We start from the raw sequence: 23,163 nt of genomic DNA, 5'->3' as shown, positions 1-23,163 counted from the left end.
AAGTAATCAACATCCTCTTTTGCTTAAAATATTTTTCCCAGGTTTTTTTGTACCATGAAAAAGACAAGTCCTGCTGTGTGTACAGATCTGGTGGTAGGTCAGGAATCTGCTGCCTAATCCAGCCCGCTCAGTTCTGCTCTTGAGATCCAAGGATGATGGTGCAGGGGCTGCTCCTAGGCTGGAATAAGTGTCCATGTGTGTTTCAGGGCAGGAGTTCAAACCACAGTTGCTCTAGGCAAAGAGATGAAAGCAGAAATCTAGGGTCAGAAATGGGCAGAACCTGGTCCCTCACTTGCCACTGAAATGCTTCAATCACACCAGGTCCTTCACCAGAGTAGGCCAGTGTCCAGGGCACTGGCTCCTCCTCTCACGCGAGCTTATGCCAAAGATGGAAAATTTAGTGTCGATGCCTGAGCCTTAATGCTTCAAGGTGTAGACCGTTTACCAGGGGTGGGCAAACTTTTTGACTCGAGGGCCACAATGGGTTCTTAAACTGGACCGGAGGGCCGGAACAAAAGCATGGATGGAGTGTTTGTGTGAACTAATATAAATTCAAAGTAAACATCATTACATAAAAGGGTACGGTCTTTTTTTTTTTTTTAGTTTTATTCATTTCAAATGGGCCGGATCCGGCCCACGGGCCCTAGTTTGCCCACGGCTGGTTTAGCCGATGCTGTAGCCATTGCTATGGGGTCAAAGGGAAGAACAGTGATTACTGAACAGAGCTGGAGAAGTCCCAAAGTAACGAAAGTGGTGTGACCGTTGCAAAGTCCATTGACTTAAAAGATAAATATAAAATATTGGTGCTAAATTTGTTCAAGATGTTGCCAATAATACAAATGAAGAGGCCAGGATGGCACCACCACTGCTCTGTACCGGCACGCTGTGTTTCCAGGGAAGGCTTTGAGGAGGTTAGTGAAGGTTTGCTAATCCAGCGGAAATCAGGAGGGGCGTGATGTGAGCTGTTGATGCTGTAATTGCTGAATTTGAGAAATAGCCTAACCCTGTAACAACCCCTGAAGAAAGAGTTCAGGCTGCTACAATTCCTGCAAATGGAGATCAAAAAAACTGGCAACATAATTTTCAACCCAATGAAAATGGCTGGAAGAAAGGCCGTCATCACAGTAAAGGATGAAAAAAAAAAAAAAAAAAAAAAAAAAAACCACTGGATGATGAATTAGAAATGATTGAAGGCATGAAGTTTGATCGAGGTTATCTTTCTCCATACTTTATTAATACAGCAAAAGGTCAGAAATGTAAATCCCAAGATGCCTATGTTCTATTGAGTGAAAAGAAAATGTCTAGTGTTCCATCCATTGTACCTGTTCTTGAAACTCCCAATACTCACCATAAGCCCTTGGTCATAATGGCTAAATGTGTGGATGGAAAAGCTCTAAGTTCACTTGTTTTGAATAAGCTAAAAGTTGGTCTTCAGTTTGCAGCAGTCAGAGCTCAAGATTTGGGTGACAATAGAAAGAACCAGCTTACAGTCATGGTTATTGCTACTGTGGTGCAGTGTTGGGAGAAGAAAGATTGACTCTAAATCTTTTTTTTTTTAATAAATTTGTATTTTTTTAAAATATATTTTATTGATTTTTTACAGAGAGGAAGGGAGAGAGATAGAGAGTCAGAAACATCGATGAGAGAGAAACATCGACCAGCCGCCTCCTGCACATCCCCCACTGGGGATGTGCCCGCAACCCAGGTACATGCCCTTGACTGGAATCGAACCTGGGACCTTTCAGTCCGCAGGCCGACGCTCTATCCACTGAGCCAAACCGGTTTCAGCTTGACTCTAAATCTTGAAGACATTCAGCCTTATGACTCAGGAAAAGTTGGAGAGGTCATTGTGACCAAAGGTGATGCTATGCTCTTGAAAGGAAAAGGTGACAAGGCTCAAGTTGAAAAACATATTCAAGAAATCATTGAGCAGTTAGATAATATGACTAGTGAATATGAAAAGGAAAAACTCAATGGACATCTGGCAAAACTCTCAGAGGGAGTAGCTGTGCTGGAGGTTGGTGGGGCAAGTGATGTTGAAGTGAAGGAAAATAAAGGCAGAGTCACAGATGCCCTCAATGCTACACTAGCTGCTGTTGAGGAGGGCATTTTTCTGGGAGGGGGTTGTGCCCTGCTCCGGTGCATTCCAGCCTAGGACTCAGCTAATGAAGATCCAAAAATTGGTATAGAAATTATTTAAAAAGCACTCACAATTCCTGGTTATGACACTATGCTTGTAGATTTTATGAATATGGTGGGAAAAAGAATCATTGATCCAACTAAGGTTGTAAGAACTGCTTTATTGGATGCCGCTGGAGTGGCCTCTCTGTTAACAACAGCAGAAGTTGTGGTCACAGAAATTCCTGAAGAAGAGAAAGACCCGCCTGGCTGGTGTGGTTCAGCAGTTGAGGGGGACCCAGGAACCAAGAGGTCACCGGTTTGTATCCTGGTCAGGGCACATGTCTGGATTGCAAGCTCAATCCCCAGTCGGGGTGCATGCAGGATGCAGCCAATCGGTGATGTTCCTCTCTCATTGATGTTTCCATCTCTGTACCCCTCTTCCTTCTTCTCTCTTTAAAAACCAATAAAAACATGTATATTTTTAAGAAGGAAGAAGAGAAGGACGCTGGAATGAGAGGTGGCATGTTCTAATCCTGGAATAGTGCTTCTCTGTCATGAATGAGAACTGTGTGAGGAAGCTCAGGGCAGTGCTCCTCACCTGTAACTTCAGAGAAGTAGGTTGGAGAAAATGACTGAAGAAAAGGATGGTTAATGTCTAAGAAAATCACTATTGCCCTAACTGGTTTGGCTCAGTAGATAGAGCATCAGCCTGTGGACTGAAGGGTCCCAGGTTTGATTCTGGTCAAGGGCACATACCTTGATTCCTAACCCTCATAAGGGTTAGTGCGAGAGGCAACCAACTGAAGTGTGTCTCTCTCACATCGACGGTTCTCTCTCTCTCTCTGTCTCTCCCCCTCCCTTCCACTATCTCTAAAAATCAATGGTGAGGATTAACAAAACAGACACAAAAGAAGCCTTGCCTGTGTGGCTCAGTGGTTAAGCATTGGCCTATGAACCAGGAGGTCATCGTTCAATTCCCTGTCAGGGCACATGCCCAGGTTGTGGGCTCAATCCCCAGTATAGGGTGTGCAGGAAGCAACTCATCAATGATTCTCTCACCATTGATGTTTCTATCTCTCTCTCTCCCTCTCCCTCTCCTCTCCTCTCTGAAATCAATAAATACATTTTTTTAATGAAAATCACTATAACATGAGTTTCTGGTTTCAGTTGATAACATACAATGATTTGCTGCTGTCATTGTCCATGCCTACAGATAGTTTATTTTGTATTTTTGAATAAAAATACATTTGAACATTCTTGGTAACTAAATGCAAGAGCCATGTAGCAATGTATTACTTTCAACTTAAATCACTGAGGCATTTTTACTACTCTCCTGTTAATATCAGGATTTTAGTGCTTGCCATCGCCCGATGAGAAGTTAAGAAGCAGCCTTTCTGTGGAGAGTAAGAATAATTGCATACAAAGTAGAGAAATACCCAATTATGTGAACTTTGTGTAATAAAAATTTGTTTAAAGTCAAAGAAAAAAGAAATGGGCAGAACCTGGCAATGTGTTTCTTGGTGGTGTTGTGTGTGTGTGTGTTTTTCCAATAACATTCAAAGGCTATTACTGAATTTGACCAAATTTCTTATAAATTAAATAAAAATATTCCTTCAATTGCATTTGTGACTCTGCTCTTTCTAAGCAAAGATTAGATAATATTATTAACACATGGTGATCCCTGCTATAATATGTGTCAATGTCCATGTGAATGACTAGTTTGCAAAGGTTTACAGGGTTACTCTACAGCCCCAGACCCAGGCAAGTCCACTTTGCCATATAGAAAGGCATCAGCTAGGGCAGGGGTCGGCAAACTCATTAGTCAACAGAGCCAAATATCAACAGTACAACGATCGAAATTTCTTTTGAGAGCCAAATTTTTTAAACTTAAACTATATAGGTAGGTACATTGTTATTAACTTAATTAGGGTACTCCTAAGGTTTAGGAAGAGCCACACTCAAGGGGCCAAAGAGCCGCATGTGGCTCACAAGCCACAGTTTGCCAACCACAGAGCTAGGGTTTTTTTTTTTGGCAGTTCTCAAGCTAATTATTGAGTGACTCCATATTTACTTTTATCCTAAAACATCATAGAATCTCGTTTCTTGATTAAATTGTGGAAATTTTTGGTGTGATTTACCTTCTGTCCATTTCATGAATGACATATCTATGTAATTTTTGTGTTTGCCTTATATTATAATATTGATGTTTATAGGAAACATAGTGGCCAAATTTGGGGGACATTCCCTTTTAGATGGAATATCATTTTTGGATACTGTATATCATGGCACAATGAGCTTATGCTCACAGTTTTTAATCATTTTTAACAACTTTATCCAGGTATAATTAACATGCAATAAAACACACTTATTTAAAATATATGATTTGATAAGTTTTTACATATGGAAGCACCTATAAAACCATCACTTTAATCAAGATAATGAACCTATACATCAAAACCCAAATCTTCCTTCTTACCCATTTGTAATCCAATTCCTCAAACCACTGCCCACTTCTTGCTTCCCCAGGCAGCCACTGACTTGCTTTCCTTCACTAAAGATTATTTTGTAGACCAATGGAACAGAACAGAGAACCCAGAAATCGTCCAAGCCATTATCCTCAATTAATATTTGGCAAAGGAGGCCAGAGCATACAATGGAGTCAAGACAGTCTCTTCAATAAATGGTGCTGGGAAATTTGGTCAGATACATGCAAAAAAATGAAAGTAGATCATCAACTTACACCATACACAAAAACAAACTCAAAATGTCTAAAGGACTTAAATATAAGACAGGAAACTATAAAAATCCAAAAAGACTCCATAAGCAGCAAAATAGCAGACATATGTCGTAACAATATCTTTACTACACAGCTCCTAGGGCAATGAAGACTAAGGAGAAAATAAACAAATGGGACTATATCAAAATAAAAAGCTTCTGCACAGCAAAAGAAACCATCAACAAAACAACAAGAAAGCCCATTGCATGGGAGAACATATTTGCCAATGATATTTCAGATAAGGATTTAATCTCCAAAATTTACAGAGAACTCATACAACTTAACAAAAGGAAGATCAATGATCCAATCAAAAAATAGGCAAAGGACCTAAATAGACACTTTTCAAAAGAGGACATACAGAAGGCTGAGAGACATATGAAAACATGCTCAAAGTCACTAATCATCCGAGAGATGCAAATCAAAACAACAATGAGGTACCATCTCACACCTGTCAGAATGGCTATCATCAACAAATCAACAAATGACAAATGCTGGCGAGGATGTGGAGAAAAAGGAACCCCCATGCACTGCTGGTGGGAATGCAGACTGGTGCAGCCACTGTGGAGAACAGTTGGAGCTTCCTCAAAAAACTAAAAATGGAACTCCCATTTGACTCAGTGATCCCACTTCTAGGACTATATCCCAAGAAACCAGAAACACCAATCAGAAAGGATATATGCACCCCTATGTTCATAGCAGCGCAATTTACAATAGCTAAGATTTGGAAACAGCCCAAGTGCCCATCAGCAGATGAGTGGATTAAAAAACGGTGGTACATCTACACAATGGAATACTATGCCGCTATAAAAAAGAAGGACCATTTACCATTTGCAACAGCATGGATGGAACTGGAGAGCATTATCCTAAGCAAAATAAACCAGACGGAGAAAGATAAATATCACATGATCTCACACATATGTGGGATATAATGATCAACATAACTTGATGAACAAAAATAGATCCAGAGACAAATGGCGGGGGGGGGGGGGGGTGGCTAGAGAGCAACCAAAGACATGTATGCATGCATATTAGCATAACCAATGGACACAGACACTGGGACGGTTGGGGCTTGCCCGGGGTGGGAATGACTAGGGGAGGGGAGATCAATCAGGGAAAAAGAAGACATATGTAAAACTTTAGACAATAAATAAATTAATTAATTAATTAATTAATTTTTTAAAAAAGATATAATTGACGTATAAAAAAAGATTATTTTGCATTTCTAAAATTATATAGCATACACTCTTTTGTGTCTTCTTTTACCTGGCACATTACTTTGTGATTTATCCAAGTTGTAGGTTATATCCCACCTGTAATCCTTTTTATTGCTAACTAGTATTCCATTGAACAGATATACCATAGTTTATTATATTCATTCAGTTTGATGGACAGTTGGGCTGCTTTCAGTTTAGGGCTATGACAAAATAAAGCTGCTACAAACATTATGTGCAAGTCTCTACATGAGCACACACTTTCATTTCTCTTGGATAAAATCCTAGGGGTGGATTAGTTGGGTCATATAGCAGGTGCAGGATTGACTCTTTAAGGAACAGCCGCGCTGCTTTCCTAAGGGGCTGTGCTGTTTCACGTTCCCGGCAGCAGCTGAGCGTTCCAGTTCCCCCACGTCTTCACCAGCGCTTCAGATGGTCCGTCTCTTCCATGCAGGGGTGTCTAATAGGTGTGTAATGAATGGCTTCTCATTGTGCTTCTAATTTGCATTTCTCTCATAAATAATGATGTTAAGCATATTTCCATGTGCTTATTTACCAACAGTGTATTCTTTGGTGAAGTGCTGTTTACATTTGTCCATTTAAAAAACTGTTTTTTTATGAAAATAATAATAATAATAATAAACTGTTTTTTAATTGAATTTTGAGAATTCTTCATAAATTCTGAAGTCAAGATTTCTGATTTGTGAATAAATGCCTCTAGTTTCTGCTCACCTGTTTACTATCTCAATATATTTTGAAAGGCAGAAGTTCTAAGTCAAGTATATTAAGTTTTTAATTTGATTTATTAGGGTGACATTGGTTAATAAAATTATATAGTTTTAGAGAGTACAATTTTATAATACATCATCTGTATTGTATTATGTGTTTACCACCCAAAGTCAAGTCTTCTTCCATCACCATTTATCCCCATATCCCCTCTTTTACCTCCCCATCCCTTTCCCCTCTGGTAATCACCATGCTATTGTCTATCTATGAAGTTGGTTTTTTCCTTGCAGTGTTATTTACAATATTAAGTATTTCTTTAATGGATCATACATTTTGTATTATAGCTAAGATATCGTTCCCTAATCCATGATCACAAAGATTCTCTTCTATGTTTTCATTGAGAAGTTGTATAGTTTGGGGGTTCACAGGTATTTGATCCATGTTAATTTAATTTTTGTATACAGTGCAAGGAATAAGTAGAATGTTCTTGTTATTGTTGTTTTGGGGGATTTTTGCCTATAGATATCTATTTATTTCAGCCCAAATAAGACTATCTTTTCTCCACTAACCAAACTGCCTTTGCAACTTTGTTGAAAATAGATTGACCATATATGTATGGTCTATTTCCAGACTCTCTATTCTGTTCCATTGATATATTTGTCTATCTTTACACATACACCACATTATCTGAATTACTAGAGCTTTATAAGTTCAAAGTCAAGTAGTGACAAGTCCTCCAACTTTGTTTTCCTTTTTCAAAGTTGCTTTAGCTATCGTGGTTCTTTTGCATTTTTCTCTAAATTTTAGAATCAGATATAAAGGGTGTCCCCTCCAAAAAAAATGTACATACACACTCTGAATAATTATAAAGGCGGTGTTTATTAAAGTTCATTTCATTTTCAAAATTGAGCTATCAGCTGTTACAGTGTTTATACACTTTGGGGGACAACCTGTATTAAGGGAGCTCAAACCCAGTGGGAAGGGGAGTTTTTGACAAAACACAACTTAGCAACTATTGAAGAAATTTAAGTATCTCATAATTACACCTCAATAACTTAAAATGTCTCAATTAAACTGTATATATATGTGTTATATGTATATATTATATATAGTTCTTTAAAAATAATATGGCAATCAGTAATATAGCAAGCACTATAAACAAGTTTATACCCTTTGATCAGTATTGTTAGCAAGCCAGCTCTCCAAAAACAAAACAAAAAAGCCCTGATTTGCAGTATTTGTCCATTTTTGTGGCGTAAATCACCCTACCTATTACAGCTGATTTCAAGAGAGTTCAAGAGGTTTGCAAAATGGGCTCTCACAAGCTGGTGTGACCCAGCTCCAGCACACCTCTGCCTTTGATCCTTCTCCTAAAAATGAACCCTAAACAAAATAATTTCAACAAGAAAAAAAAGCTATAACACAAAATTGTCATTGCATGGCTGCTTATGATAGCAGAAAATATGTCAACAATCTAAATAGTTTGTTTATCCACTTGATGAAATAACGTACAGCTATTAAAATAGAAAAAGAATGGAACAATATAGAAAAACATTTGATGTAATGTGAAGAGAAGAAAGAAGAAAGAAAATTTTATGTTCTCTAGAATTACATTGATGTAAAATATGTATGATTATGGCCAAAGTCTCCAGAATACACAAAAATAAAACCTATTACTCTTGTGATAGAGAGTAATTTATTTTTCTGTTGAAAGGGCCTTTAAAGTTGTTATACTAATACACACATTTTTTTAACACAGCAAAACAAAATCAGTAGTAGTTGACTTAACCCCATTTCTAAAGATAGATGCATTTGCACATTGGATTAGGCCAACGGCATCCAGGCCAGGGCTGGAGCCCTGCTCCAATAGGCATTACAACATCATTAGAAATCTGGTGGAAAAAGTATTTATCAGAACTCCTACGAAGGAAATATCCATGTAGAGACCTCCATCACCACCACCCCAAGGGCAGGCTGAAGTAACAACTGACTGTTCAAATGCTTCTGAGGAGGGTGGGTCTGTTTCGCTGTACGTCTTTGTTTTATCTGATGGGGTCTGAACATGAGTGAGGTATATGGGGGGGAGGGGGTTCTCCTTAACAGCTCTTTGTTCACTCAGCCTTCAACCTCTTCCCTAAATAATTGTTGAGAAAATATTTAACAACACTGTTTAAAGGTGTGCCAAGTTGTTAGCTTGTCTAAGGCACCCAGGTGTCTCTCTCTCTCTCTGGCCCTAAACATATTCCACCAATTTCCCTCAATTCCATTCAAATCAGGAAAAGTTAAGTGAGTCCTGATTCGCTGCCAGGCCCTGGCTAAAGTCTGGGGACACAGGGAGGGATGAAGACTCAATTTCCGCCTTTGAGAAGCCTGGTATTGTAAGCTAGTCATGGAGTGAAACAACAGGGCACTGGGGTAGGCGCTGCTGCATATGAGAAGCTGATGGGTCCCTTCCTGGAGCCTCGCCCACGGAGCCCAGGGAAGCATGTTGACGGGATCCCCTGATGCCTTCAGTGAAGCCTGCTCCAAGTCTATTAACCTCTCAAGCTTTCTTCTCCATCTGGGCTCCCTTTGCCCTCTGCCAGGATCTGGCCATTCCCTGCACGGATTTGTTCCAAGGCAATTCCAGCCTAAAAGGCTGCAGCTTGCTCAGCTCGGCATTAGGTTGACAGACATGCCTGCCAACTGGCAGGGGCTTCCTCGCCCTCCCCGCCCTTATCTGTCTTCTCCAAGCAGAGCAGGTGGCAGAAACCTGGCACGAGGTAGAGGCCATGTCGTGTGAAGACCCCAAAGCTTGCCAGAGAAGCCCAGGTGCCTCTTGCCACCAGTGCCATGAGTAGGAAGAGACAGGGAACTGAGGCAGCTTCGTGGCTCCTGGAAGCTCCTGGGGCTTCTCCGAATGAAAATAGCTGAAGAGAACACTGATGATTTCCAACACGGAGGAAGAAAGGACGTGCAGCGATGCTCTCGTCTGGAGGTGTTTGATTTCCGAGTTGTGAAGTGGGCTTCCATGGTCCTCTTCTTTCCTCCTCCGACAGGCAGCCCGGCCTAAATCTGGGGTATCTTCCCAGCCCTCCAACAGCCTAGACAACGTAAGTTGTGAAAAGGACTTTCTTGCTGAGGATAGGAAATGATGATGATAACAGTTATTCCACACGAGGAAACAAAATCTTGCCGTTTGCAACAGTATGGGTGGACCTAGGGGGTATTATGCTAAGTGAAATAAGTCAGACAGAGAAAGACAAATGCCATATGATTTCACTTAAATGTGGAATCTAAAAATCAGGATAAATGAACAAAACAAAAACAAACTCATAGATTCAGAGAATATTTTGATGGGTGCCAGGTGAGAGGGAGGTTGGGGGATAGGTGAAAAGAATTAAGATGTGCAAATTGCCAGTTATAAAAAGTCACAGAGATGTAAATTACAGCATAGGGAATACAGTCAATAGTAATGCAATAACTATGTATGGTGTCAGATGGTACTAGAGGTAGGTGATCACTTCATAAGGCATATCAATGTCTAATCCTTATGCAGTACACCTGAAACTAATGTAATAGTGTATATCAACTATAATTGAAAAATTAAAAATTATTTTTAAAAAATAAGTTTTAAAAATGTAAACGACAATAAAAAAACACCAGGAAACAGAGACTGAGTTCAGAGAGTTCCTCTACTTCCTTCTCTGAGGAAAGAGCAAAGAAAGCCAGGGCTCTGCAGGTGTGTAGTGAAAATTCAGTGTGTGAGTGGCTTGGAGGTGAACAGTGCCATTTAAATACAATGGAATTGAATGGCGGAATCAAAATCCCTAAAATGTATGCCTTGCCCTCAGATACATGCAAAGAAATGTGTATCACCAACCTGAAACCTTTTCTCACCAAGAAAATTGACCAAACTCTGATTCCTCAGAGTTCCTACAGAACATTAGATGCCACAGGTGCATAGAAACGCTCTGTGGAAACTGATCCTTGGCAAGTCGGAACTACAAGTGAACCAGATATGGGAAGAATCCGTCCCAACACTTGACAGAAGTTAACTGATGTTGCAAATGGTACATTGCCTGTGCTGGCATTGAGCTTGGTAAATCAAATGAACTCATTGGAAGGTACTTATAAAACATTCAGTCTTGGGTAAATGGATTTTAATTCGATGGAAGAGAAAGCAAAGCTCGTTGCCATGGAAACCGGCTTTTATCTGTCTAGGTTATCTCAGGTCAGGGACATCAATGCTGATGGTTTTGAATGGCTCTAAACAGTACTACAAATGTGGACATAGTTACTCTCCTAAATACAAGTGGGCTTATTTTTACATTTGGGCCATAACACAACTATTTTATAGCTGCTGTTCAACAAGAAGCAAGACATTCATTAGCTGAAGGTATACCAATATATGTTACCTTTACAAGTGATCATTTATGTTGTTTTTATATATTTTAAATAAAAAGCATTTGACTTCTAAGTCAGGAATTAAGTATTATAATAATAACGCAACACTTACTGAATTCTTGCTATGTACTAACTGCTTTGCATGCATTCTCTCAATTCATCTTTTTAAATACCCTATGAAATCAGTGCTGTTTTATTCCTCATTTTACATAGAGAAAAACTGAGGTTCAACAGTCTGCCCAACATTTCACAGTGAGGTGTGTGTCACTGCATGAAACTAGAAATCGACTACAATAAAAATACTCAAAAACATTCAAACACCTAGAGGCTAAATAGCACGTTATTAAACAATTAATGGGTTACCAATGAGATGAAGAAAGAAATAAAAGACTTTCTGAAAACAAATGAAAATGAACACACAACCACCCAAAAATCTATGGGATACAGCGAATGTAGTCCTGATCTACCTCAAGAAATAATAATAATAAAAATCTCAAATAAATTATCTAACCCTACAACTAAGAGAATTAGGAAGAGAGCAACACAAAAAGCCCAGAGTAAGTAGAAAAAAGGAAATAATAAACATCAGAGTGGAAATGAATGACATAGAGACTAAAAAATCAATATAAAAGGTCAATGAAACCAAGAGCTCGTTCTTTGAAAAGATAAACAAGATTGATGAACCTTTAGCCAAACTCATCAAGAAACAGAGAGAACCCAATAAATAAAATCGGAAATGAAAGAGGCAAAGTAACAACTGACATCACAGATATACAAAGGATTATAAGAAAATATGATGAAAAACTATCTGCCAACAAATTGGACAGCCTGGGCAAAATGGATAAATTCCTAGAAACATGCAATTTTCCAAAGCTCAAACAGGAAGACTCAGAAAACCTGAATAAACCAATAACAGCTGATGAAATTGAAGCAGTAACCAAAAAACTCCCAGCAAACAAAAGTCTTGGACCAGATGGCTTCACAGGTGAGTTTTACCAAATATTCAGAGAACTAACACCCCTCAAACTACTCCAAAAAATTCAATAGGAAGAAAGACTTCCAAGCTCTTTTTATGAGGTCAGCATTATCCTAATTCCAAAACCAGATAAAGATACCACAAAGGAACAAAACTACAGGCCATTATCCCTGATGACCATAGATATTAATATCCTCAACAAAATATTAACAAATTGGATCCAGCAATACCTTAAAGAGATCTTACACCATGACCAAGCGGGATTTATTCCAGGGATGCAAGGCTGGTACAATATTCATAAATCAATAAATGTGATAGATTACATAAACAAAATGAAGGATAAAAATCACATTATCATATCAACAGATGCAGAAAAAGCATTTGATAAAATCCAGCACTCATCCTATATAATAAAAGTCCAGGCACCATAAGCGTAATGACCGGAACACCAGGTACCAGAACCACCATGGCCCCTTGTCAGGCTAGCCCTGCCCCCAAGCAAGTGTTAGGGGCAATAAGGCAGGCAGGCAGAGTGGTTAGGGGTGATCAGGTAGGCAGACAGCCCCTCACAGGGCTGGCCCCACCCCCCCAGCAAGCAGTTAGGGGTGATCAGGTAGGCAAAAAAGTGGTTAGGGGTGATCAAGTAGGCAGGCAGAGTGGTTAGGGGCAATCAGGTAGGCAGATGGCCTCGCAGGGCTGGCCAAGCCCCTCAGCAAAGAAAGAGGGAGGCCCAGGCCACTAGCGGCAACTCTGTGGCAGGTGTGTGGCCAGCCAGCGATCACCCCACAGAGGGAGGCCCAGGCCAGCCAAGCCATCACACCCCACACCTGTCACCTGCAGAGGGAAGCCACCAGTGGCAGGGGAGGCAGGGGTAGTGCTGCACAGATGGCAAGCAGTGGCAGTGGTGGGGGTGGGGCCAGCTGCCTGCAGCTGGAGGAAGGAAAGCCCTGATAGGTCCTGATCTCAGGCCAGGCCTAGGGACCCTACCCAATGGTTCCCGGATTGTGAGAGGGCGCAGGCTGGGCTGAGGGACCCCTCTGAGTGCACAATTTTCATGCACCGGGCCTCTAGTTTATAATAAAAATTCTCAGCAAAGTGGAAACCATAAAAATCCTAGAAGAAAACATAGGCAATAAAATCTCAATCATGTCATATAATGGGATTTTTGCTAGTACATCTCTTAGGGCAAGAGAAACAAAGGAAAATTTAAACAAATGGGACTACCTCAAACTAAAAAGCTTCTGCACAGCAAAAGAAACCATCATCAAAACGAAAAGGGATCCCTCTGTATGTATGGGAGAATATATTCACCAATGATACATCTGATAAGGGGTTAATTTCCAAAATATATAAGGAACTCATATAACTCAACAAAAGAAAGACAAACAATCCTACTAAAAAACTGGGCAAAGAATAGACACTTCTCCAAAGAAGACATACGGATGGCCAAGAGACATAAGAAAAAATGCTCAATGTCACTAACCATCAAATAGATGCAAATTAAAACAACAAGGAGATATCAGCTCACACTTGCCAGAATGGCTACCAGCAATAAATCAACAACAAATGCTGGCAAGGATGTGGAGAAAGGGAACTCTAGCACACTGCTGGTGGGAATGCAGACTGGTGCAGCCACTGTGGAAAACAGTTAAGGAGTTTCTTCAAAAAATTAAAAATGGAACTGCTGTTTGACCCAGCAATCCCACATCTGGGAATATAGCCTAAGAATCCCAAAAACACCACTCAGAAAGAATATATGCACCCCTATGCTCATAGCAGTGTTATTTACAATAGCTAAGATCTGGAAACAGCCCAAATGCCCATCAGTAGATTCATAGATAAGTGGATAAAAAAGCTGTGATATATTTACCCAATGGAATACTATGCAGCTATAAAAAGGGAGCTCTTACCCTTGGTGACAGCATGGATGGACCTGGTGATTATTTATTATGTTAAGCAAAATAAGCCAGTCAGAGAAAGACAAATATCTCATGATCTTACTTATATGTGGAATCTAATGAACAAAATAAACTGGCAAACAAAATAGATCCAGAGGCATGGAAGCATGCAACAGACTGACGGATCTCAGCGGGTGGGGGATGGGAAGAGATCCACCAAAGAACTTATATGCATAAATGCATAGCCCATGGACACAGACAATAGTGTGGCGAAGACCTGGGGTGGGGCAGGGGCTGGGTGGATGAGGGCAAAGGGGGGAAATGGGGGACATCTGTACTACTTTCAACAATTTAACAAAAAGACTGCATCTTGCCCTAGCTGGTTTGGCTCTCTGGATAGAGCGTCAGCCTGCGGACTGAAGGGTCCCAGGTTCCGTTCCAGTCAAGGGCATGTACCTTGGTTGCAGGCACATCCCCAGTAGGAGGTGTGCAGGAGGCAGCTGATCGATGCTTCTCTCTCATCGATGTTTCTAACTCTCTATCCTTCTCTCTTTCTCTCTGTAAAAAAATTAATAAAATATATTATAAAAAAAGACTGCGTCTTTAGCAATAAGTCTGGCCCTAACAGTCACAAATATCTCATTCTCTTTCTCCCTCTCTACCAGCTTGAGGAGTTAAGGAGCAGAGAGGCATCTTGTCCCTGGGTCAAATAAAAAACCTTTTCCTTTTGCCCCAAAGCCTCTGTGCACCAGCCTCACTGCAGGCTCAACCCCACACCGGCCCACTCTCCGCCCAGCGTCCACCTGGCACCATGGCCTCTTTCCCTGACTACTTCCAGGCCCAGGTGCTTGCTCTCTGCCCAGCACAAATGATGTAGACTCAGGAGAGCACTTCAGTAATTGGCCTGAGCAGCACACCACCTGCGGCCCGTGTATTTTTTGTTCTCCCTCCCACACACCCCTGCTTTTTCAGGCCTGGAGTTTGGAAGTGATTTCTGAACCACCCTTAGCATGCTGCAAGGCCCAGGAGGTGGAGGGGGCAGGGGGCACAGGCAGCAGTCATCTCTTCCCCCTCCTCCCCAGCCATGTGCCGCTGCTCCTGCCCCCTCTCCCTTCATCACCTCTGAAACTCCAACTGGGCGCTTAGCCCATACTCACCTGCCTTGCCAGCCCCACTTCCCTCCCCCACGCCATACTTCTTCCTCATTTATAAGAATTTCCATCTGAAAGGAAATTTTTTCTTCTTTTAAAAAAAAATCTCCTGAGCTGGGAACACCACAGATTGTAACTATAGCGAGGCATCAATCAAGCCTCAATAATTGCACAGCACAGGGTTTCCTGTTAGGGCTGAGCTACCTGCCAGAAAATGGCAGCAATCAGCCTATTGGCAGCAGACAATCAGGCATCATTTGTAATTCTTTATAGCTGCATGTTTTCTGTCCGGGAATTGGATGCTAATCAATCAGTTGTCATGGCAACCCAGCACCCCACAGCTATCAATACAGGAAAAAGATGGGAGAAATGATGAGGGCAGTGAGTGCCATAATTCCTGGAAGGGAGTGCCAGGTGACCCCAGTAGGTGCCAACCCCATGAGAAGCAAGACCAAGAAAGAGCTTGAGCCCCCAAGGGGAAAACATCCTAGCTGGTCCAGGGAAAAGCTGCTGTCTTAGTCAATGAGTAGAAGCAGGTGGGTAATGTGGAGGTCACCTCATTGTCCTTGGATACCGGTTGAGCTTCCAGGGGCAGGCAATAAGTAAACAGTTTAAGAAAAAAGACAAGCGCTAGTGATGGAGGAGAAAGGGAGATCCATTATCCAATCAGCCAGCAAATGTTTATGGAGCACCCAATACGTGTGAGGCCCTCCACGTGGCAAATACTGTCTGGTCTCAGCCACCCAACATAGTCAGCAAAAGCCAACCAGGACCCACAGCAGCACTCGATGCACCAGAAGAGTGGTACCATCTCTGTGTAACACTGTAGGAGAGGTCAGCCATGGAGACCTCCAGTGTGACCCAGCATGAGGAAGGTGATGGATCAAAACCATATGCCAGGACTGAGCTAAACATGCTCACCTACTTGTGTTAAATTCCAACAGCATGGGAAAGTGGGTTTCATCATTTCTAATTCACTGCTGAGGAAACCAGCATAGAATGGCTGAATAAACTGGCTAACATCACACAGCTAGGAAAGGCCGGGATAAGACTGCCCTTAAATCGTGGACCTAATTTTTACCCAATACCATATATACAATGGCTGCTCTGCAGTTGAGGGTCTGTCAGGGTCATATTTATTCAGACTCTCAGGAGCCCTGAAAACCACATAGCCCATCTAAAGACAAGATTTATCATAAGACAGATTTCTGACTGGCCTTGCCAGTAATTCAGAACCATCCCCTGGAGATATCAGTTCAGCTCAGGGTGACTCTAGAAAAGTCATTTTATCTCTGTGTCTTCAATTCCCCTCTCTATGCAATGTTCAGATATTTTCTATATAATGTTCACAATAGACAGTGTGCGTGGATAATACTCCTAGCCCAGAGTAGCTTCTCTATTCCTTCTTTCCTTCCTGACCTCTACAGAGGTTCTCTAGATCTGGTCTGCACAGACAAGCGGCTTCCTTGAGTGGGTTAAGAGTCTGTTCTAGAAAGCTTGCTAAGCGTTCCAAAACGCAATCAGAAGAAGCTGAAAACGTGTTGGCTTCTACACCCTTAGTCTCAGGCTTCTCCAGAGAAACAGAACCAGTGGGAGATATATGTGAAGAAATATACAGAATTGGCTAATGCAATTATAAAGGCTGGCAAGCCCCAGGATGGAAACACAGGAGAGCCAGTGGGGTGACTCAGGCCAAGGCCAACGGCTTGAGGACCAGGAGCACCGAGCAATGTTGCAGCTCAAGCAACAGGCAAGAAGGGCTGAATTCCTTCTTCCTCCCCCTTTTGTTCTAAACAGGCTCTCAGCGGATTGGGTGATGCCCACCCACAGTGGGGAGGACTACCCACCTCACTGAGTCCACCAATTCAGAAGCTACTTCCATCTGCAGACACCCTCACAGACATACCCGGAAGTAACGTTTAGCCAGATATCTCTGCACCCTGTGATGCCGTCACATAAAATCTGTATCACAGGCCTCATGTACCTCCCCCCATCTGACTTCTGGGGAGGCTTTGAAAGGTCAAGTCAAAAGGCTCCCCCTCCCCAGGAAAAGCCTCATAACCCTCAGCTCCAAGGCCACCTCACCTCTGTCAGGACCATACATTGTGATGAGATTTGAGTTTGTCAGACAATTCCTGGTAGGACACTGTGGCATTACCAAAATGACATATGAAGCTCTGTGAGTGTGAACCTCGTTACCAGCCAATTAACTTACCAAACTGTTCTTATTAAAGCAATTGCATTCTTTAAACTCACTTTTTCTTTAACCCAGATGATATCCAGGCATATTTTATGGCACAGCTTCCTTGCCACACTCAGTGAGCTTTGGTTCAAATGTTTTATGGCCTGAGAAGGGGCTTTCAAACGCAATATGGAGGAAAAGGTATAAGCCTTGGGTTCCCTTCCTGTTCCTTCCACTAAATATGAGCGTAACCTTTTGCAAGTGACTCCCTCTCTGAGGCTCGGCCCCGTCTGTGGATAAAGGAGCAGCATTTTCAAGGTGTCTTCCTCGGAGAATCTCCATTTTCATGTACAACGTTAGCAGCTGTGCACTTACACTCAAACAACGTAGGTAACTGGGAGAGAACGCTTTCAGCAGTGAAATGGTCCAAAACAAGGTTGAGAGCCCTAGCTGGTTTGGCTCAGTGGATAGAGCGTCAGCCTGCAGACTGAAGGGTCCTGGGTTCGATTCTGGTCAAGCGCACATGCCCAGGTTGTGGGCTCGATTCTCAGTAGGGGGCGTGCAGGAGGCAGCCTATCAGTGATTCTCTCTCATTGATATTTCTATCTCTCTCTCTCTCCTCTCCCTTCCTCTCTGAAATCAATAAGGATATTTTTTTAAAAAGGCAAGTTTGAGAAACGTTGCGTGAAGCCATGTTTTTAGGTTTCCTTCCTGGGTGGATTTCTGGAGCTTGCGGGAGGCTAGTGGAAGAGGGGAATCTAAGGCTGCACTTACCACGTTTAACCTCCTGCACTTGCCACGTTTAACCTCTAAACCATATTTTGTGTGTTTGGCTTTTTTGTTTGTTTGTTTCTGTCCCTGAGCATCTCTAAATGCTTGTGTTCCAAGGATCAAACCTGAGAAAACACTGACGTAAAGGCTCTCTAAGCAGTGTTTGCTCTGACAACAGCTGGAAAAACCTGGCGTCCACTGCTTGCTGCGGCCAGCCTCCTCCCTTCCGGCAAAGCCAGGCCTTACAGAGCACACCGCAGACCCCCGAGCGGTGGCGTGGAAAATTCCCAACACACTTGATCAAATGCAAAAAGCAAAACCCAGGCTTTATGAAATGGCCCCCTTGGTATGTGAGCTCAAGTGCAGGTGGAGCCGAGCGGGTGCAAGGCTGGATGTAAATGCATGGCTGTGCGTAGACACGTTCTCAGCACGTGCGTAAGAAACTCTTTGCAGCAGATTCCCTGTGGCGTGGCACTGAGGGTGGAGATCAAGCATATTTTTCCTTTTCATTTTATACCATTAACTACTGTTGGAATTTTTTTTTTTAACCAGGCCATGTAGCATTTTTATGATTTAAAAAAACTAAATTTTTAAAAATATGTTTTTATTGATTGTAGAGATAAAAGAAGGGAGATGGGGGGAGAGAGAATCATCCATCCGCTGTCTCCTGCATGCCTCCTACGGGGGATCAAGTCCACAACCGGATATGTGCCCTGACCGGGGATCGAACCAGCAACCTCTTGGTGCATGGGAAAACACTCAGTCCACTGAGCACGCTGGCCAGGCATAAAAAAACTAAATTTTTAAAAGCTATTTAGAAACCCTTTCAGCTCAACTTTTATAATTTTGTGGTTTCTTGAGCCCCACATTGAGGCTAATTTAAGCCTGTCTTCTTAGTGAGAAATGGTCAAAGCTTTACACCCTGGGTCCTCTGGAGTGCCTACTCTTTTGTATTCTCCAGCCTGAGTCCGCAGGCAGAGCTGGGTGGATGGATCCCCTAGGAGTAACCAGCCCCTCTCCTTGGCATCCCACACCTGGGGGCTGCATCTGGGTCTGCAGGCGGCCAAAGAACCCAGCCACAGGGGCCGGAATAGAACGTTGAGTCCCGCTGTAGGCAAACATTAACAGGCAAACCACAATTAAGCACAGAATCCTAGAATCCAAAAACATCCGAGCTGGAAACATCATTCGACAGAGGAAAGATCTGAAACCCCAAGGAGTGGCATGGAGGAACACACCGCTCATCTCAACTCGGGGACTCCTGATACTGAGCCTGGGCCAATTTCCACCCTGCGGCATCTCTTTGCAAAACCGAGAGAACACGCCACTGAGCTGCCCACACAGAGACAGGGGCACATTCCCCACTTCCAGAATGACCATCGCCAGACAGGAGGGGCTGAAGAAACAAACTCCAACCGGAAAAGGCAGGGCCCAATGAAGGCAAGGCAAAGCTGGTTAGCTACTGTAGCTCCCATTGAAAATCTTGGGGAAAGGGCACCAAGGAAGAGTAAAGAAACGGACACAGACACAAAACAAAGATCCACGCGAACTTGCACCCACTGCTAAAGGAAACGGGGGAGGAAGATTTCGCTGTCGCTTTTGGTGTCTGCTCTGCACACCTGCGAGGGATTAACTTGTCAACAAGTTGTACGTGTTGTGACCCTATGGTAACTGCAGCGCAAGGAGAGGGTATGAGCTTTTCCACCTGAGTTGCCAGTGTCGGAAGGTCTCCTCTCACCACCAGAACCGCTGCGTAGGGGGAAGCGGTCATGGGCGTCTTTACCGAAAGCACCGAGTGCCTGCCTGCCCCACTAAACGGAGTGTGCCGCACCCCACCGAGACTTTTCAGTGTTTTGTTTATTTGTTTTTGCATTCAGAATTGACGTCCGTTTTCCGAGTTCTTACACAGAGAGGCCCTCACACCCGCTGCGGTACAATGGGCTCTTGGTTTCCCATCCCCACCTTTGTTCTCCACACAGGTTGGCAAAGCACTATGAGGTCTGAGAGATGCGTTCTGTCTGGGGACAGTGGTTGCTTCTGGAAAAAGGAAGCGGATCTGGGGGAAGAGGTAGTCTGAAAAGGTAGAGAGTATTTTCTCGTTTAACTCCATGTACTTCTGAATCACTCCATCTCTCTCTTTTTTTTTTTTTTACAAGTAAGTTGTTTATACAACAAACAAGTGTGTTATTTTTGTACCAAGCAAACAGAAGAGTAAACAGGAGAGATCAGACCCTGACCCTTGTTCCCTCCTTGGATAGAGCCCAAGGGCATGTGGGCTGTAATTACTGCTTTTCTAGGGATGAGAAAGCTGATTCCTAGAGATGAACAGACTGGGCCAAGGCCGCGCAGGGGGCGGGGGGTAGGACAAGCGTGTGAACTTGGGTGTTCTGATTCCCAGGCCCCACACCCCCCATGTGGCCACCTGGGCTCCTGGCCAAGTGCTGCCCATCGGAGTGCCCAGCTCGGCGCGTCACTCACTCAGTCCGCTTATTTGCCTGCCTGTCTGTCTCTCTTTCCTTTTCTCGCTATCATTACACGTGCTCCTAGCAATCTCTGCTCCCTTCTACTTTGCTATTTCTATGGTACCATGAGCTGGAAAGTCAAACACCAACTCTCTGTGCTATGGAAGAAGAGGAAAAGGGTCCCTCTGTGTGCAGGACAGAGGCTCTCCCTCTGCGAAAGTCATGAGCCTGACCCCATGTTCGCTGGGACTACCCTGCCTGCTCTGAAACCCCTTCCCTTGCTTCCTCATTTCTGCCATGTTCCAAGTACCTGGAGTAAAGTCTATGATGTGCATAGTGTCTGCCCATCGGCAGCCAGAACGCTAAAAGCAAGCCGAGCTAAGAACCTATTGCTTTTGTGATGATCTTAGTTGGCGTAAGGGAGTGAAGAAAGAAGGGAGGTGAGGAGATGAGGTTTGGAGAAACTTTGCTTCCAAGATTCAACCATGAGAACATAGGTGGCATTCCTGAGAGGCACAGGCAGGTGGCATCGGTGTTGCGGGGGGAGGGGGGGGACTCTAGTGTTCTCTCCCTATAACCTTCATCAGACCCCTAGGCTCCCCCTACCCAACCTACAATCCAAGTACAAGCAATGTGCCTGTTATAAAACCTGTTTTCTAGAAAAGATCTCTCACTCCCCCTTGGAAATATTGCCACCCCTATGTCCTTCCTGCATAAAAATTCTGTGGTCACCAGCATCCAGGAAACCTGATGGTCAGCCCTGGCTTCCCAGCCACAGGTACATAGCATCCCCCCCAGTGACAAGTCAGGGTAAGGACACCGTGACCAGTCAAAGATCCCAGAGGCTTCCCAGTGCTGGAGGGAAGCCATTCCCTGACTTGCACACCATGCACCAGCCTGCCGAGCCCAGGCCCCAGTGAGTCAGCACCAGAACTCATGGAAGTTCATCGACCTTTCTGTGGCCCCGGCTCCTATCTGACATCAGCACACACCCCCAAACTCCCGCGTGCCCTTCAACCTGGCCCGCCCCCTATAAGAAAGAGGAGATGATACCCCCGGGGCTGCCATGAGATATTCACAGGGGGCAGGACAGAGAGGAGAATGCCTGTGTGCTGCTCAGTTAAAAAAATAAAAATAAAAGGACCCATCAGTCTGGTAATAACCATCCCTGTGAAGAGATATGAGCGACACTAAAGCCATCATGCTGGGGAAAGGAGTGATTGCTCGCATGTCTCCCCTCTCCCCGCCGGTCGCAGGAGCTGCAGACACACAGGGTGATTTACCCCGCCGTCAGCAGGGGCTGGTCAGGTAAAGAAAGGAACGGGCAGCGATGGCTTTCTTCCGGTTCAGGCAGGCCCGCCGGCCCTCACGATGCACCTCGCCCTGTACTGGGCAGTGTGGCACGGGGGTCCCCAGGCCGAGGAGCTCAGAAATGCCCAGGAAACAAAGACACACCCTGGGCTCTGCTCAGACCAGCAGAATCAGAACCAGACATCTGTGCTGGCTTTTAGGCCCCCGGGCTGATTCGGTTGCAGCTTGCCCAGGGCTGGCCTGTAGAAACCGCTGCGGTGGGGACGACAACAGCGTCTAAGGTACAGTTTGTCCTTACAGAACTCATAAGCAAAGATAAGACTTAGTCATAGGAGGCAGATTTAATTATTCCCTCATCTGTGTTCAAATAGTGCTTTTATACATGTCTCTGTTACGGCATTTGTTTCCTTGGATGGGAAATATTCATTAATTTCTCTCTTTTACAAGCGTCCTGTGAACTATTTGAAGGCAGGGGCTGTGTTTGTTCACCTTGGATACACTCTCCACACCCTCATTTAACCACTCATTCATTCCTTCATGTCAGCAAACACGGAGTCTCTGGGTGCCAGACCCTGTCCGAGGTGCTGGCAGCCCTGCAGGAAACAAGGCTGGGAGTGCCCCGCTTTCCTGGAACTGCATTCCCGAGGGGGTGACGGTGGGGCGCAATGAAAGAAACCACTGGATGGCTAAGACCAGTGCTACAAAGAAAAGAAAACAACGTCGTGGGGAAAGCTGAGCCATGAGTCCAAGAGGCAACATTTAAAATAAGGTCAGGGGATGCTCAGTGTGGCTCAGTGGTTGAGGGCTGACCCATTCACTGAGAGATCACCTGTTTGATTCTAAGTCAGGGCACATGCCTGAGTTGTGGGCTCGATTCCCAGTAGAGGCCATGCAAGGGGCAGCTGATGGATGTTTCTATCTCTCTCTCTCCCTCTCTCTTCCTCTCTCTAAAATCAATAAAAATAAATAAATAATACATAAGTAAATAAATAAGGTCAGCGGAGGCTTCTCTAAGTTGATAATATTTGAGCTAAACCCCAGATGAAGACAACGCAGAGTTAGTGGCATAAACATCTGGAAAGAGCGTCCCAGGCAGAAGCAGCAAGTGACCAGGATCGGGGGCAGGCAGGCACTGGCATGCCCGGAAGGACGGCCAGGAGGCTGAACCCAGGATAGATGGGAGGGAAGCAGC

At 43.7% G+C, this 23,163-nt stretch overlaps 1 pseudogene; it reads left to right on the top strand.

Annotated features, from left to right (window-relative positions):
- The first annotated feature begins 303 nt into the window (after positions 1-303).
- Positions 304-23,163, top strand: part of LOC118658559 — a 43,217-nt pseudogene continuing 20,357 nt past the window's right edge.

This window comes from Myotis myotis, unplaced genomic scaffold (genome assembly GCF_014108235.1).
Source record: "Myotis myotis isolate mMyoMyo1 unplaced genomic scaffold, mMyoMyo1.p scaffold_m19_p_6, whole genome shotgun sequence".
NCBI classification, from domain to species: domain Eukaryota; kingdom Metazoa; phylum Chordata; class Mammalia; order Chiroptera; family Vespertilionidae; genus Myotis; species Myotis myotis.
Note: the sequence above shows the minus strand (reverse complement) of the source record. Positions and strands in the feature narration are given on the sequence as shown.